The sequence below is a fragment of the Eucalyptus grandis genome, chromosome 3 (genome assembly GCF_016545825.1).
Source record: "Eucalyptus grandis isolate ANBG69807.140 chromosome 3, ASM1654582v1, whole genome shotgun sequence".
NCBI classification, from domain to species: domain Eukaryota; kingdom Viridiplantae; phylum Streptophyta; class Magnoliopsida; order Myrtales; family Myrtaceae; genus Eucalyptus; species Eucalyptus grandis.
The window spans coordinates 16,510,290-16,524,521 of NC_052614.1; the positions used below are offsets into that span (position 1 = coordinate 16,510,290).

At 42.3% G+C, this 14,232-nt stretch overlaps 1 long non-coding RNA gene across 4 annotated transcripts; it reads left to right on the forward strand.

Moving 5' to 3' along the window:
• Positions 1 to 1,896: 1,896 nt before the first annotated feature.
• LOC104436672 lies at positions 1,897 to 6,872 on the forward strand. 4 transcript variants are annotated; one of them, XR_005549860.1, is made up of 5 exons: positions 1,897 to 2,487; positions 2,647 to 2,738; positions 2,909 to 3,589; positions 4,173 to 4,270; positions 4,678 to 6,872. It is a non-coding gene; the product is annotated as an uncharacterized LOC104436672 (long non-coding RNA). The 4 variants fall into 4 exon arrangements; XR_005549857.1 differs by lacking the exon at positions 4,678 to 6,872 and having other exon boundaries at positions 4,173 to 4,654; XR_005549858.1 differs by lacking the exon at positions 4,678 to 6,872 and having other exon boundaries at positions 2,909 to 3,023; positions 4,173 to 4,654.
• The last annotated feature ends 7,360 nt before the right edge of the window (positions 6,873 to 14,232 follow it).

Genomic DNA, 14,232 nt, shown 5'->3' on the forward strand with positions numbered 1-14,232 from the left:
TGTAGATGAATGGATCATATACGATTCCTTGAACCACTTGCACAAGTAATTATTGCTAGCATAACTCATGAACTGCTTCCACAGTGATTTGACACATTCATTACCATTCGGTATTTAGGACTGCTACGACGGATGCCTAGTTTCTTCAACAGACTTGGAAAAAGAAAAATGCTTCTAATACTTATGGTGCTCAATTACTTCTGGTAACATGTTACTTGTGTATTTTAATAAGTTCCACCTAGGGGTGAGCGGTTCCAGGTTCCGGTTCGGTTCCGTCCGGAACCTGGAACCTACCCTCGGGTATAGGTTCTTCATTTTTTGGAACCTGGAACCTACCCGTCAGAACCAAGAAACCTGGAACCTACCCCTCACAGGTTCCGGGGTTGGTTCTAGGTTCCAACAAGTTTTTTTTTTTCTTTTTAAGATTTGAACTATTACGAAAAAGGAAAAAGACAAAACTCCTATGGAATTTAAAATCCACATTACCATTTGCTAAACCCAAAGGAAAAAAGCAGAACTTAAATTTGGATCAACCTCCCTATTTGATTCCTATATTGCAGAGTTGATCAAACCAGAATGTGATACATAAATAACTGCTCATTAAAGTTATTGATTATATGAAGTATTTCAACAGCAAAGCATCTCAAAATTTAATGGTTTGGACCAACAATCCCCAATGGAGATGTAGGATAGGTAGAAGACACGTGAATTCACAAACTGAAGTATACTAAATAGCATAACAAGCAGAAGCAACCAGCCCAACAGCAAGTTAGATATCTTTTATTTGCACAAGAGTTTTCATAACCAGTAGCCAAAAACTTTACCATGTTAGTTTGCTTAACAATGAGTATACACATTGTTAAGCAACGTAAGAATGTTGCTGCTACTCCATCAAACATTGCAAGATCTTGCCCTGCTCCATCACGCATTATGGGGGCTTGCGTTGACGTGCCTTCGACGAAGGAGTTGGTTTTCTTTGTGCCCTGTCAATGGAGGAATGGGACCTTGTTAGACATTCGAAACCAAAAACCTAGCAGAACTTTTACATCCTTCTCAGATTATGCATCGAATTGATTTTTATGTATTGGCAGCTCCTTATTTTGCTAATTCTCTGTACTGAGTTAATCTTTTGTGCACATCGGCACCCACACCTGTTCAACACCGATTCGACCACATCCCCAAAACCATCGACTGGTCTATGAAAACCATCGACCACTTGAGCTCGGCTCAAGCTCCGACCTTTCTACCCGTAGACACAAAAATCAAACAAAACAAAGAAAACCCAAATAAAGATACCCACAAAACAGACACAGAGAGAGCTTACGAAGAAGAGGTCGAGGAGGACTTGATCGGGAAGTAGGGATAGATCGGAGAAGTGGGCGAGGTTGAGGACGGCTGACGGTGGAACAACAGCAGTGTCACGGCCCCCTAGTAGCTCGTCTTTGGGACGCAGCACGCGCGACGGCGAGAGCCGGCAGCATCGTCAAACCGAGCAATGGTAGAAACGGCCGCAACTCGTCAAACCAGGCGAGGTGAAGAAGAGAAACGGTCATCTTCCTTCTCTCTCCCCTCTATCTCTCGTCTCGCGCCACGTTGAGACCCTCCCCCATATGGCAATCCAGCTCAGGAGCGGCTCGCTCCTCCTCTCCTCCTCCTCCTCCTCCTCCTCGCCGTCCTCATCATCATCATCATCACCACCCTCCTCCCTCATCCCTTTTGGCAGTTCTCTCTTTAATGAACTTCCTCACTTTGCAAATTTGAAACCGGCAACCATGTCGCACCCACCCACCCACCACCCTTCCTCCGCTTCGTCTCGCTCCCTTTCCCTTCTCTCCGCCCCCGCATTCGCAATCGCTCTGTCCGCCACCCCGAGAGAGAAGGAAGGGACACAAAAAAACAAAAAAAAAAAAAAACCAAGAACCGCCGCGCCCGAACCCTAAGAGCCCGAGACTCCTCCGATGCACGGGGCCATGGATTTCGACCTGAATGCCGTCGACCAGTGTGGGGTCATCGGTGACTCGAGGGTGGAGCATTGTAGAGGAAATAGGAAGAAGGGATAGCAAAGAAGAGAAGAAAAATTAGGGTTGAGCGATGCAGAGGAAATAGAAAGAAGGGAAAGTGGAGACGAGAAGAAAAATCAGGTTTCTGAAGGGTATTCCCGGTCTCGGTTCCGGTTCCCGGTTCCGCGAAAAATGGAACCGAGAACCGGAACCGACTACTCAAGAATCGAGAACCGAACCGGACCCTCCGGTGCGGTTCTCCGGTTCCCGGGTAGAACCGGGAACCATGCTCAGCCCTAGTTCCACCTATAACTTGTTGCTTGACTTCATCTGCAATTTTTTTTTTTTTGGCCTAATGCAACAGATATGAGAAAACCAAAGCTGGTAGCTGAAATTGCTAAGTAGCTGCACAAATTCCATCAAGTAGAAATTCCAGGTTCTAAAGAACCTCAACTATGGAATGATATATTCAAGTTTTTTGAGAAAGGTAATTCCTCTTTAGCAGTTCAGTTTCTCTTTTCTCTATCACTTCTCATTAAAGTAACTTTTATTTCATCTTTGCACTCTGTTAATTGTTTCTTTTAAGAAAATGCCGTTACCTTAATGTTTCTTTTGTGTCATGTATGTGCCATCTTTTTTTATGTAGCATCTGATCTCAAGTTTGACGATAATGAAAAGCGAAGGAAGTATGAGACAATATCTTTTAAGGAAATTCACGATGAACTTCTCGAGCTAAAGGTAAATTCCTCTTTCAAACATTCTGGATATCCTAACTCTTACATGATATATGCTGTGGGATAACTACTACATCAATGATCTCCAATATTTTCATTCAAGCTCTTTTAAAATTGTCTATATGGTATGCCAAGAAGTATGCCTGAAATTACCTATTGCTTAATACTGCGAAGCGCCCCTGCTTTTGAACGCGGACGCTGTCGACGCCACCGACATTGTCGCCTCCCACCGTCACTTTCCCAAGCCCCATTGATAGGCACCCCATTGGCGACTCCCGTATGTCCAAAGGTTGGTTTTCTTTTTTTTGGGTTCTACTTAGTAGAATTCGGTGCCATGTTAATGTTTAGGTTCGAAAATACATCTGCATTAGGTATTGCTTTATCTTACTTGTTGCTGACTTGCTGTGTTATTCAGATAGTTAGTGAAAATTGGAAGAAAGTGAAAGGGCGGTATCTCTTGAGATTGTTTGCATATAGATATAGTCCTCCTAAGAGATTAGAGGCTTCTAAGCCTAAATTGGTCACTCCTTGTCTGAAGCAAGAGATTGAGAAGCTGGTATTAGGATTGTTTATACCGCTTGGTGTTGCCCAAGGTCTTGCTTATCTCCACCATGATTGCCATCCCCTGATCATTCATCGAGATGTGCAAACATTTCTTTTGGTCTTGCGCCGAAGGCTGAAGGCTTTTGGTTTAATTCAAGTAGGTTGTTAGTAATTACTTTCGATTTTTTTTGTAGGCATTATGTACTGGTATTGTTATTTTACTGACCATGGGAATGAAAAGCTCCATCTCTTAGTGTTTAGTGAAGATCTCTTCTTCATATATCTTCTGCCACCTATCATATTCAATGCGGGGTAAGTTAATTTCCAATTGGAGTGGTGAAGAACTTTTCTCAGATCACCTTACACAGTAGCATTTAGGCATCATTCTTTTTACGTGGTAACTGTTAAGGCATCATTTGTTGCTACATGTTTGTTTTTTCGAATTTGTCTTCAGATATAAGTAACTCCACTGACTGAGATTGGGTTGGATTTTTCCATAATTGTAAAGAGTTCTTCGAACTGTAAACAGGCTTTGAAAGAATTCTGACATGGGCTTTATAAACTATGAGGGATAGACTATATAGATGGACAGAAGACTGATCATCGAAGATTTGAATAATTTGATTGTCAGCAAAATGTCCATGTATATTAATTTGTTATACTTTACAAAATATAGAGTTGACAGACAAGTTGTATAATTTAATTTATCGTCTCATCTTTGAACTTTACAAGAAGGTTGCCTATATCTTCTAGGGTTGAAAGTGTTTTGACTATTTTTTATGGGATTTATCTCATTTCTATTTTCTAATCTCTGTTGAGTGAATAAATAATTTCTTATAGGCTTATGATATGGAGTTTTAATAAGTTATTTATTGGTGCTAATCATCCTTTTTAGGTTTCAGGTGAAAAAGATGCAATTCTTTAGAAACTTTATGACCATCATGCTATTTGGCGCTATCGGAACCTTAGTTTCATGCACTATTATTTCACTAGGTAAGTCAAAGGATTTTACTTCCATTTTTTGGCTTGCCATGTCAAAGGATGATTGTGTATATTGCTTATTATATTCTTTAATGCATTGAAGATTTATTCCACTAATCTTTTTTTCCCAAAAAAGAATCCAAGCAGCATTTTGAATTGTTTCCAGGTTCATTTCTATTTACTTTCTTAGTCTTTAAACTACATTAGAATTTAATGGCTTAGATAACTCCTTGTTTCACTTTATGTGATGCATTGTCATTTTCCGGCAGAAATTTTGTTGTTGTAGCTAGGAATGATATTGCAAAGGTCCACGGATCTGTATGTTTGAGACCATTTTTTGTGATTAAGACATTGCTTGATGGATTTTTTAGTATACAATGAATTGATTCCTCCCTCTGGGGCTTGGGTCTCAAGAGTAGCGTGTAATCATTGAGCCCAGTCATCGATCGGCTCTATTCAAGTGTGATATGTGCCTCAAGCTTCGCTCCTGCAAAACCACGGGCAAATCTCCGTCCCCGTTCCTCTGCCTTAGGAAGAAATGGCCATTCCTACTCCTCCGGTCACTTGACAAACGCTAGAGTAGCACGGAAAGAGAAGCGAGTGAGCGTTATAGTAGGGGAGAAGCGAGTGAGCGTTGTAGTAGGGGCCCCTGCTTTGCCAGCGACAGTAGGGGAACGGCCGCTTGATGAACTTCAAACGAACGCCGGAGCAGCAAGGAGCGCGCAAAGAGAAGCAAGCGAGTACCGGAGTAGGGGCGGCCATAATGTGGTTTGTTGATGTTGACGGGAGAATGGCCGCTTGACGAACGCCGGAACAAATGCCAGAGTAGCAATGAGAGCGGAGAGAGAAGTGAGCGGCGCCAGAGCAGGGGCGCTCGCAATGTAGGTTGTTGGCAATGGCAGGGAACAATCATTTGACACACGGCGGAGCAGCGACAAGCATAGAGAGATTTTGGGATTCAAAATTTTGAAACCTTTGTCGGGTGAAAAGAATTCGTAGCTATTAAAGAGTAACCGTGCAGAGCCTCTACTTCTCTTTCCTTCGTTTGAAGAGGAAAGAGAAAAGCCCCTCTGCTTCTCTTTTCCTTCGTTTTAAGAGGAAAGGGAATAGCTCCTGTGCCATCATAAATGCATTGTAGATGAGAGAGAATGTGCAAGTTGTGCAGGCTAGGGGGAGAATCGACGTGCATAGGAGAAGAAGGTAGGAAGAAGCTACGGAGAGGAGAAAGAAAGAAAAAATGCAAAAGACAGCAAGGGGTCCACTTTTCCACGTGGCGTCGCGTGAGTGGTCGGGGACCACACTAACATGGCGCTCTCGGGCCACCCAATATTTTCTCAGCCTGGCTACTTCGACTGTAAGGATTGCTTCGACGTGGAAGGCTGGGAAAGGCACTTGGATGTACGACAACGGCATCCTCGACTACAAGATTGACTAGGTCTTGGCCACTAAGCCACCGGGCACCATTCGGATTGGCCTAGACATTGGGGGAGGGAGTAGGATGTTCATGGCCAAGTTGAGGGAGCGCAACGTGACCATTGTGACCACCACGATGAACCTAGATGGCCCGTTCAACACCTTCATTGCATCCCGAGGGCTCATCTCGATGCACATGAGCGTGTTGCAGAGGCTGCCTTTCTTTGAGAACATGCTGAACATAGTGCACTTGTTGCACGTGCTGAGCAACTAGATCCTGAACACAATGTTGGAGTTCACACTGTACGATATTTATCGGGTGCTGAGGCCGGGCGGGTTATTCTAGCTTGACCACTTCTTCTGCGAAGGCCTACAGCTGAACGGGATGTACGTGCCGATGATGGACCGGGTCGGGTTCAAGAAGCTGAGGTGGAATGCTGGGAGGAAGGTCGATTGGGAGCCGCAGAAGAACGAGTGGTACTTCTCCACCCTCTTGGAGAAGCCCATGACATGACTTTCATGCATTTACACAGTCCTCATAGATCGACTTGCTTCCTTTGTTGCATTTCTTCCTTGAGCTTAGATGTCACCAGAATAATATCAAGTCAAGGTACCTTGAATTAAACACCTTCTACAATTCAAAGTACCTTGAATTAAACTTTACTCTCTTAATGAAAATTAGCCAATTTAAGGTACAAATGAGAAAATGGATAATTACAATAGGAAAATTGTGCACCGGTGACAGTAATGATTCATTTTCCATCCCGGTGAACCTGTGCAATGGATTCCTAAACTTCAAATAAGTCATGAAGAAAGTATGTAACAAAGTCATTTCATGTCTTAACTTGTTTTGCAACAAAATTTTTGAGCTTAGTGTAGGAAATGAGAAGTTCATGGATCAAGGTTTGCAACGCCAAGATGATATCATGTCATTCCCTGTTATTTTTCAGCCAACATTGGAGCAGGTAGTGAGGCAAAAATTGAGTGAAGGACGAAAGGTAATCATTGTAACCTTTTTTCTTTAACACTTTGCAAATATTGTGCCATGAAGTGGGATATCATCTGTAAGGATTATCATTCATGGTATTGTACAGATGGCTTTACCATAATTGTCTCTTTGGGTCTAAAACCTTCTCTTTTCTTCTTTGATCATGGTTGTAATTACTATCCATTTCTTATTATTAATTCATGTTTCATATTGATTCCTTTTGAAGAAATTTGCTCTGATATCATGAAAGAATAAAGTGTTTGATTATTGACCTCAACTACAATTGTTCAGATGATTTTCATTATATATAGATCTTACAAATGTTACACTTCGTAAGGAAATTATATAACAATGGAAATTAATAAATGAAGAGATCATTATATTATAAAAGTTGTCAATCCCTTGATTTTAGCATCTCCAATAATCATGTGATTTCGAAATCTATTTCCAGCTTCTTCTTCCTTTCTTGATAAAACTGCCTTTATCCCGATGATTCAATTGGGGACCCTCCCAAATGTATATGCCACTAGCAAAAACAGAGTCATCAGGCATACCCATGCCTTGATGACAACTTCAATATTGTACCCCAAATTTGCGGGCACTGTGGCTCTTACCAGGTGGGGATAAGTTAGTGCAGAAGATAGTACTGGGATGCAACTGAGTGCCGTTGTGATTGATATGCATAAAATAGTAATGAGATGCATCTCATCACATTAAGATGTATCGAAGGTCAGCGTCGATCCAAAACCTGCCTTAAATCCTGCCTTTGTGGTCAACACGACGGCGTTGCTTTTTTCCTTTGGCGCCCTGTCGTTATTGCTCGGTGGCCTCCTCTTCCTCAGTGGTATTTTCTTCCACTCCTGAAGAGGAGGCCACTGAGCAACAATGATAAGGCACCGATAGGAAGAAAATAATGCGGTCGTGTTGACCGCAAAGGCGGGACTTAAGGCGGGTTTTGGATCGACGCTGACCTTCGATGCATCTTAGTGTGATGAGATGCATCTCAGTACTATTTTCTACATATCAATCACAACGGTGCTCAGTTGCATCCCAATACTATCTTCTACTCTAACTAATGCCCACGTGGTAAGAGCCATAGTGCTCGCAAATTTGGGGTACAATATTGAAGTGGTGATCGAGGCATGGGTATGCTTGATGATTCTGTTTTTGCTGGCGGCATATACATTTGGGAGGGTCCCCAACTGAGTCATCTGAATAAATGCATTTTTATCAAGCAAGGAAAAAGAAGCTAGAGACAAAAATTGAAATCATATGATGATTATTGGAGATGCTAGAATTGAGTTTCGAACTGTGGCTCTTATCCCGCATGCATTAGTTAGAGTAGAAGATAGTACTGAGATGCAAATGAGTGCCCTTGTGATCAACATGTAGAAAATAGTATTGAGATGCATCTCATTACACTGAGATGCATGGAAAGTCAGCGTCGATCCACGACTCGCCCTAAATTCTGCCTTTGTTATTAACACGACGGCGTTGCTTTCTCCATTTGGTGCCCTGTCGTTGTTGCTTAGTGGCCTCCCCTTCCTCAGTGGCCTTTTCTTCCTCTCCTTAAGGGGAGGCCACTTAGCAACAATGATAGGGCGCCAAAAGGAAGAAAGCAACGCCGTCGTGTTAATTGCAAAGGTGGAACTTAGGGTGGGTGGTGGAACGAAGTTGACCATCTATGCATCTCAGTGTACTATCTGCTGCATGTCGATTACAAGGGCGCTCATTTGCATCTCAGTATTACCTTTTGCTCTAACTAAGGGCCGCGTGATAAGAGCCACAGTTGGGGACTCAATTCTAGCATCTCCAATAATCATCATTTGATTTCAATATCTATCTCCAGCTTCTTCTTTGCTTGATAAAAATGCCTTTATCCGGATGATTCAATTGGGGACCCTCCCAAATGTATATGCCGCTAGCAAAAACAGTCATCAGGTGCGCCGAGAGAATGCAGCCCTGAGATGAGGCCGTCGAGTGGAGAGAGAAAGGCTGTTGTTGGGAGGGAGCAACGGTCGTCGAAGGAACTGTTAGACCTAAAGGTTCAGTGAGTTGGGGTAGAGTGCAGAGAGAGCGTCGGGCATCAAAGGAGGGAGAAAATATTAGGTACGCCTCCTGGTTCGTTGATTGCTCGTGATGGTTCGCCGGTTAGAAAGAGGGAGGGTGGAGAGAGAGCGAGTTCGTTGGACAAAAAGAGCGAGGGTAGAGAGAAGGAAACAGAGGAAGGCTCGCGTTCTTCTTTCTTTTATGAGGAGAGAGAAAATTCACCCATTCAAGTGAGGAGAGAAAAAAATTTTGAGCGAAAGGAATACGCTGACCGTCCTTTGGAGCCGAGCCGAATTAACCAAAAATCAGTGCCTCCCTTTTTCAGCGGGTCTCGCTCGGGGACACGTGCCAGCTTTTCATTGGTATGTGTGCACCAGGTTAGCAGATGACGTGGCGCACACATACCACTGAATATTTTCTCCATGCATTCTAAATTGCATGTGAAGCTGTCGATGATGCGCAAGTAGGGGGATTCATGTCTAGAATTTGGTCCTTTAATCTATTTTAGCTGCCAAAAATGTTCTCTGTAAGTTGTTGTTAAGTATAATAAGTCCTTCGTGTAGGGACCCATCTTACAGCAAGGGTCTGACTGGATCTCTTCCTGTACAAATTGGAAACTTGATGAAGCTCATGAGTTTGTGAGCTATATATACCTCAGCATTTCTAATATGTGTGTCCCCTGACTTCAAAGTCGAAAATGACCAACCCTTCTTTTCTTCTCAAAATGCAAGAATCCTGGTTGGTTGCGGATTTTATGGTCCAATAACAGATTCCATCGGATCTTTATAAAACTTGGTGTTTCTGTAAGTTATCTCCCCTATATACTTGATTTGGGACCTCACGTGTACATGACTGGTTTTTGGACAAGCTAGAACATGTTTTTGCTAAACTCAATTCAACAATGAATTGTTTAAACCTCATATTGGAGGTCTTTCTTGAATGTACTATAAATATTGTTCTTGGCTCATGCTTTATAGAGTGTGCAGCTTCGCTCTAATACCATTTATAGGGTTTGTGACCCCTGTAGGATATGTAGAAGCGTTGTGATGGTAACATGGGAGAATTGTAACAAATAGCTCAAGATGTCACGCTCCGATCCTAGGGCACGCACCCATCCCTCATCTTGGTTGATTTATAGCGACGTCCCATGACGCATTGCCAACCCCTTCAATTTTAATACGCATGCAGAAGCATATAAAAAAATCTCCAGACAATAAAATAATGGGATGAGAAAGTAGGATTAAATTCTGAACCTTAAAAAACAACCATACTTATATAATTGCAAACCAGTGCACATATATATGAGGCGGACTACTAAGTTAGATTCAACTTAAACGAGTTCAGGGACAAGGTCTATATGCAGGGGTGGGGGTTCCACGAACTACGAGGCCTCGTCCTCCTCCTTATCATCCTCCACCACTCTAACTGGAGCCTTCAACAAACTGCATCGGACTTCCGAGATTTTCAAAATCTAGGTTTGCTGCATCTAGGGACTTGAAATGTTGTCCCATAACCGGGATGAGACTACGTCTTAGCAAGTTTTACCCCTTAAGACCTAATTAGGAAGCTAATATACTTTAGAGGTTGCCTAAGTACAACACGGATCAGAGGACTTACCTTGACCTCAGTTCTTCCATGCAAGTCAGTATATATATCGAATATGCACGATCACATCACATCACATCACATCAATTAGATCGAATCATCGATCAATCGACTTAGGCCCTGTTTGGTAACCATCCAAACATGGTTAAATTCTGATTTTTATTCCCAGAATCGTTTTGGCCGAGAATCGCATTTGTTAAAATTTTTGTTTCCGGGGAACAAATTGGGAGTGTAATCAAGAATAAAAAAAAAAGTTGATTCTTGTTCCGTGAATAAATTTGAGAGTAAAAAACCAACCTTTCTTCTTCTTCCCTTTAGCCATCTTGTGATCGCTGTCCACCCCAACCCGCCGCCACTCGCTACCACCGGTCACCGTTCGCCGCCGCCGTTCGCCGATTCGCGAGCTTGCCGGAGGTAAGCCTAGCAACCCGTGAGGCTTCCCAGCCTGCCGGTGGCTAGGTAGGCCTCGCCTAGCCCCAGCGAGGCCGGCCTGGCCACCGACGAGGGCTAGTGACACTCCGGTGAGGTCGCCGGCCCTCGTCTAGCCGGTCGCCGACTTGACGACTGACCACGGGAAGAAGAAGAAGAAGAAGAAGAAGAAGAAGAAGAAGAAGAAGAAGAAGAAGAGTAGGAGAAAAAGGAAAAAAAGAAAAGAAAAAAGGAAAAAAAGTAAAAAATTATTTATAAATTAAAATAAATTTATTTGGAACATAATTAATGAGCATGATACCAAACACAATTCTTTTCTAGAATCAAAAATTTTGGACAGCTACCAAACGGCTTAAAGTGCTTAGAATCAGTTCCTGGGAACAAAATAAAAAAGAATCATTTTTAATCAGAATTTACTCCCGAGAATAGAATCGTTATCAAACACGCCCTTAGCCGATTACATGTCATCTCAATCCTTTCTTGGTTGGCTCATCTCATACTATCTATAAAGTCCATTCATATCAAGACCGCTTACTGCTAAGCTGATAAATAGATAGTATAGCCCGCTTCTGAGATGATCGGGTATACTGCTCAGTTTAGTCGCTCGTAGGCTAATATAGTATACCAACATTGCTCTATGCTAAGTTGATAAGGTATAATGCTCTCTGCTAAACTGCCATATTAGAGCTTGTAAGATGATATAGTATATCGACATATTCAATATAAACTGATAAGGTATACTGCTCTCTACTGAGTTGCCATATTGCCCTTAGGCTGATACAGTATACTAGTATACTGCTCTTTGCTAAGCTAACATATTGCCCGTAGGTCGATATAGTATACCATCCCGACCATTCAATCAATTCCATCTTGTTATCATTCTCGATAAAGTAGCCATGTGTGGAGACACGGTTGGCCTTAGCCAAAATATCATAATTTTACTTTTTGAACAACTCACCGGTTTCAACAGCCCATTACATAACTTTTGCTCTTTAAACCGACGCTCGGTAATTTTCCCATCAATTACCAAAATTAATTAATTTAGGAATAAAATCATAAAATCATAATTAATTCAATTCAGCACAAATCAATGCTCAAATAAATAAATGGACTACACCATACTAATTAGCATAAAATTCTGGTTGTCGATCATCCTCGTCTAATTTTCGGAAAATAAATAATTAATGAATTAATTTTGAAAGTTAATAAATAAATCCAATAAATCCAATTTTAGGCCCGTAATGCTTAATTGGAGGCCGAGACGAACCGGGAAAATCTCGAGGTTCGTTCAATAAATAACAATACATGTCTACTCGCTAATTACACTAACTATTTTCCTAACATGCATAAGTAAATCCTTAATTTAATTATTTTACTATAATTTAACCACATAATTGCACTTAATTAAATCTAATCAACCCCTAAGCATCATTATCATATTAATAAAGGATTAGTGAGCAAAACTCACTTGATTAAAAACGGAGATTGGATCACCGCGACGACAGCGCGACGGCGGCCGAACTTGGGCTCGCGACGACACTCACGGGCTTGGATTGGGCCTAGAATTGGCCCAACAAATCTCATTCCAAACTGAGATTTGTTATTGCGTTGGACCGGGCTTGGCTTCGCGGGCTTGGGCTCGGAACTGGGCTTGATTGCGCGGGCCTCAAGTGAGCTGGAATTGGGCCACAAAAACTGGGCTTGCTTTGGACTCGACAGCCTTGAATGGGTTGAACCGAATTGAACCAACTTGGGTCGAGCTGTTGGGTTGCTGCACTTGGGCTAAACAAATAAGCAGTGGGCTAATATTCACGGTTGGACTTGCTTGGGCTGTTGGAAATTCACATAGGCTTCAAGTCTAGGTTGTAGATGTTGGATGGGGGCCCTCGTGCAGTTGGAATCCACGACGCTGAAGACAATGGACGAAAGCAACTGCGGGCAAAGATGTCCATGGAGATGGGGTTGCTTCGCGCGGGGAACGCGGACGAATGATAGAGGGGAGCTGCTTCGTCGATCTTCGGTGGCTGATGTTGCGGTGTGAGATGGTGATGCGTTGGCGAGAGAATGGAGGAGAGAGAGATGAGCTGTTGGTGGACCGTGAGCTGGTGTGCGCCGGCCGCGTGGATGAGGGTGTGCTCGAGCGTGCTAGCAGCGTGGGGGGTCAACGGGAGGGTTCGATGTTATGATGGGTTGACTGAACGTGGCGAGAGAATTCTCCGTGGGGGATGTTGGCTTCATGGATTGCAAATAGAGAGAGAGAGTTAGGACGGCTTCAACGAGGAAAATGAAAGAACAAAGCAGGGCAAACCGTGGACTTTGGGGCGTGCGGATGAGCCGGTGTCATCGACGCACAAGGGAGATCGGCGGGATAAGGATAAAGAAAATCAAGAAGATGATCCAAATTCCATAAATGCTTGCCCCCAAAAGTCTTCAATATTATCTTTTATGTCCCCCAATACTTTCCAACTTATAAATTCTCTAAATTAACCAATTTTGAAGCTCAAAATTGCTGACCCTTGTAAAGCTCCGAATTTCCATTTTTAGTCTTTAATTTTCTCATTCAATTTCCCAAATTGAGGTCCAATTTCGATGATGAAAAATCCCGAACAATTTTCTATAAGTCCCTGACATCCAAAGGCTCAGCTTGGAAGTCCAAATTTCCTTTAATTTGGCACATCTGAATTTCCGTTCATTTTCCACAACATCCGAATCGATTTTTCGTAAAAACCTCGGAATCTCCAAAAATTCTTCGGAGGGCGAGTCGATGTTCCTAAAAATAGGTCGTGACATGATAGAACTTTCAATTCCTGAAATCGAGTTCAAATTCATAGTTAATTTTACTTCAAAGCAATTTTAGCGTAACCTAGGTTATCGGATAATTTTCAGAGACTTTAGTACAATTGACTCGTGGTCGATTTTCTTCGAGCCACAATGAAACCACTTGACACATTGGCAACTCTCGGTGGTTGTGAAAATCTTAAGGTTTCAATTATGGGCACAGGGTACCCAAAACAATAGAAAATCAGTCTAGTGTCGATCGACGAGAATTTTACAATCAAGTGGAATCACCCACACTTTGATCACACATTTCAGTCGAATTGATCTATCCCTGATCTCTTATCAATTTTGACAATACCGTAATGACCATTGCAGACTAGCAGTCGACTTTTGGTCAAATTCTCAAGTCCATTGCATTAAAATCTCTTAATGACTTCTCGTGATAGTCTAGTTATCTCACGAGTGATCGGCTTTGAGAATAACACTATAGACGCGTCGATGAAAGGTCTAATTTATTCAATTGAATATAATACTAAAAATTCAAGATGTCACATAAGACACTCGTTATACTAAACGGTGAGATAAGTATAACATTCAAACAATTCTTCTCTACCAACAATTTCAATTTACCTTCTCTCACCACACTCAAAACACTTAAAGCAAACTAGCTGATATAAGCAGACACTCAGTTATTCTATCTTTCCTCCACAAG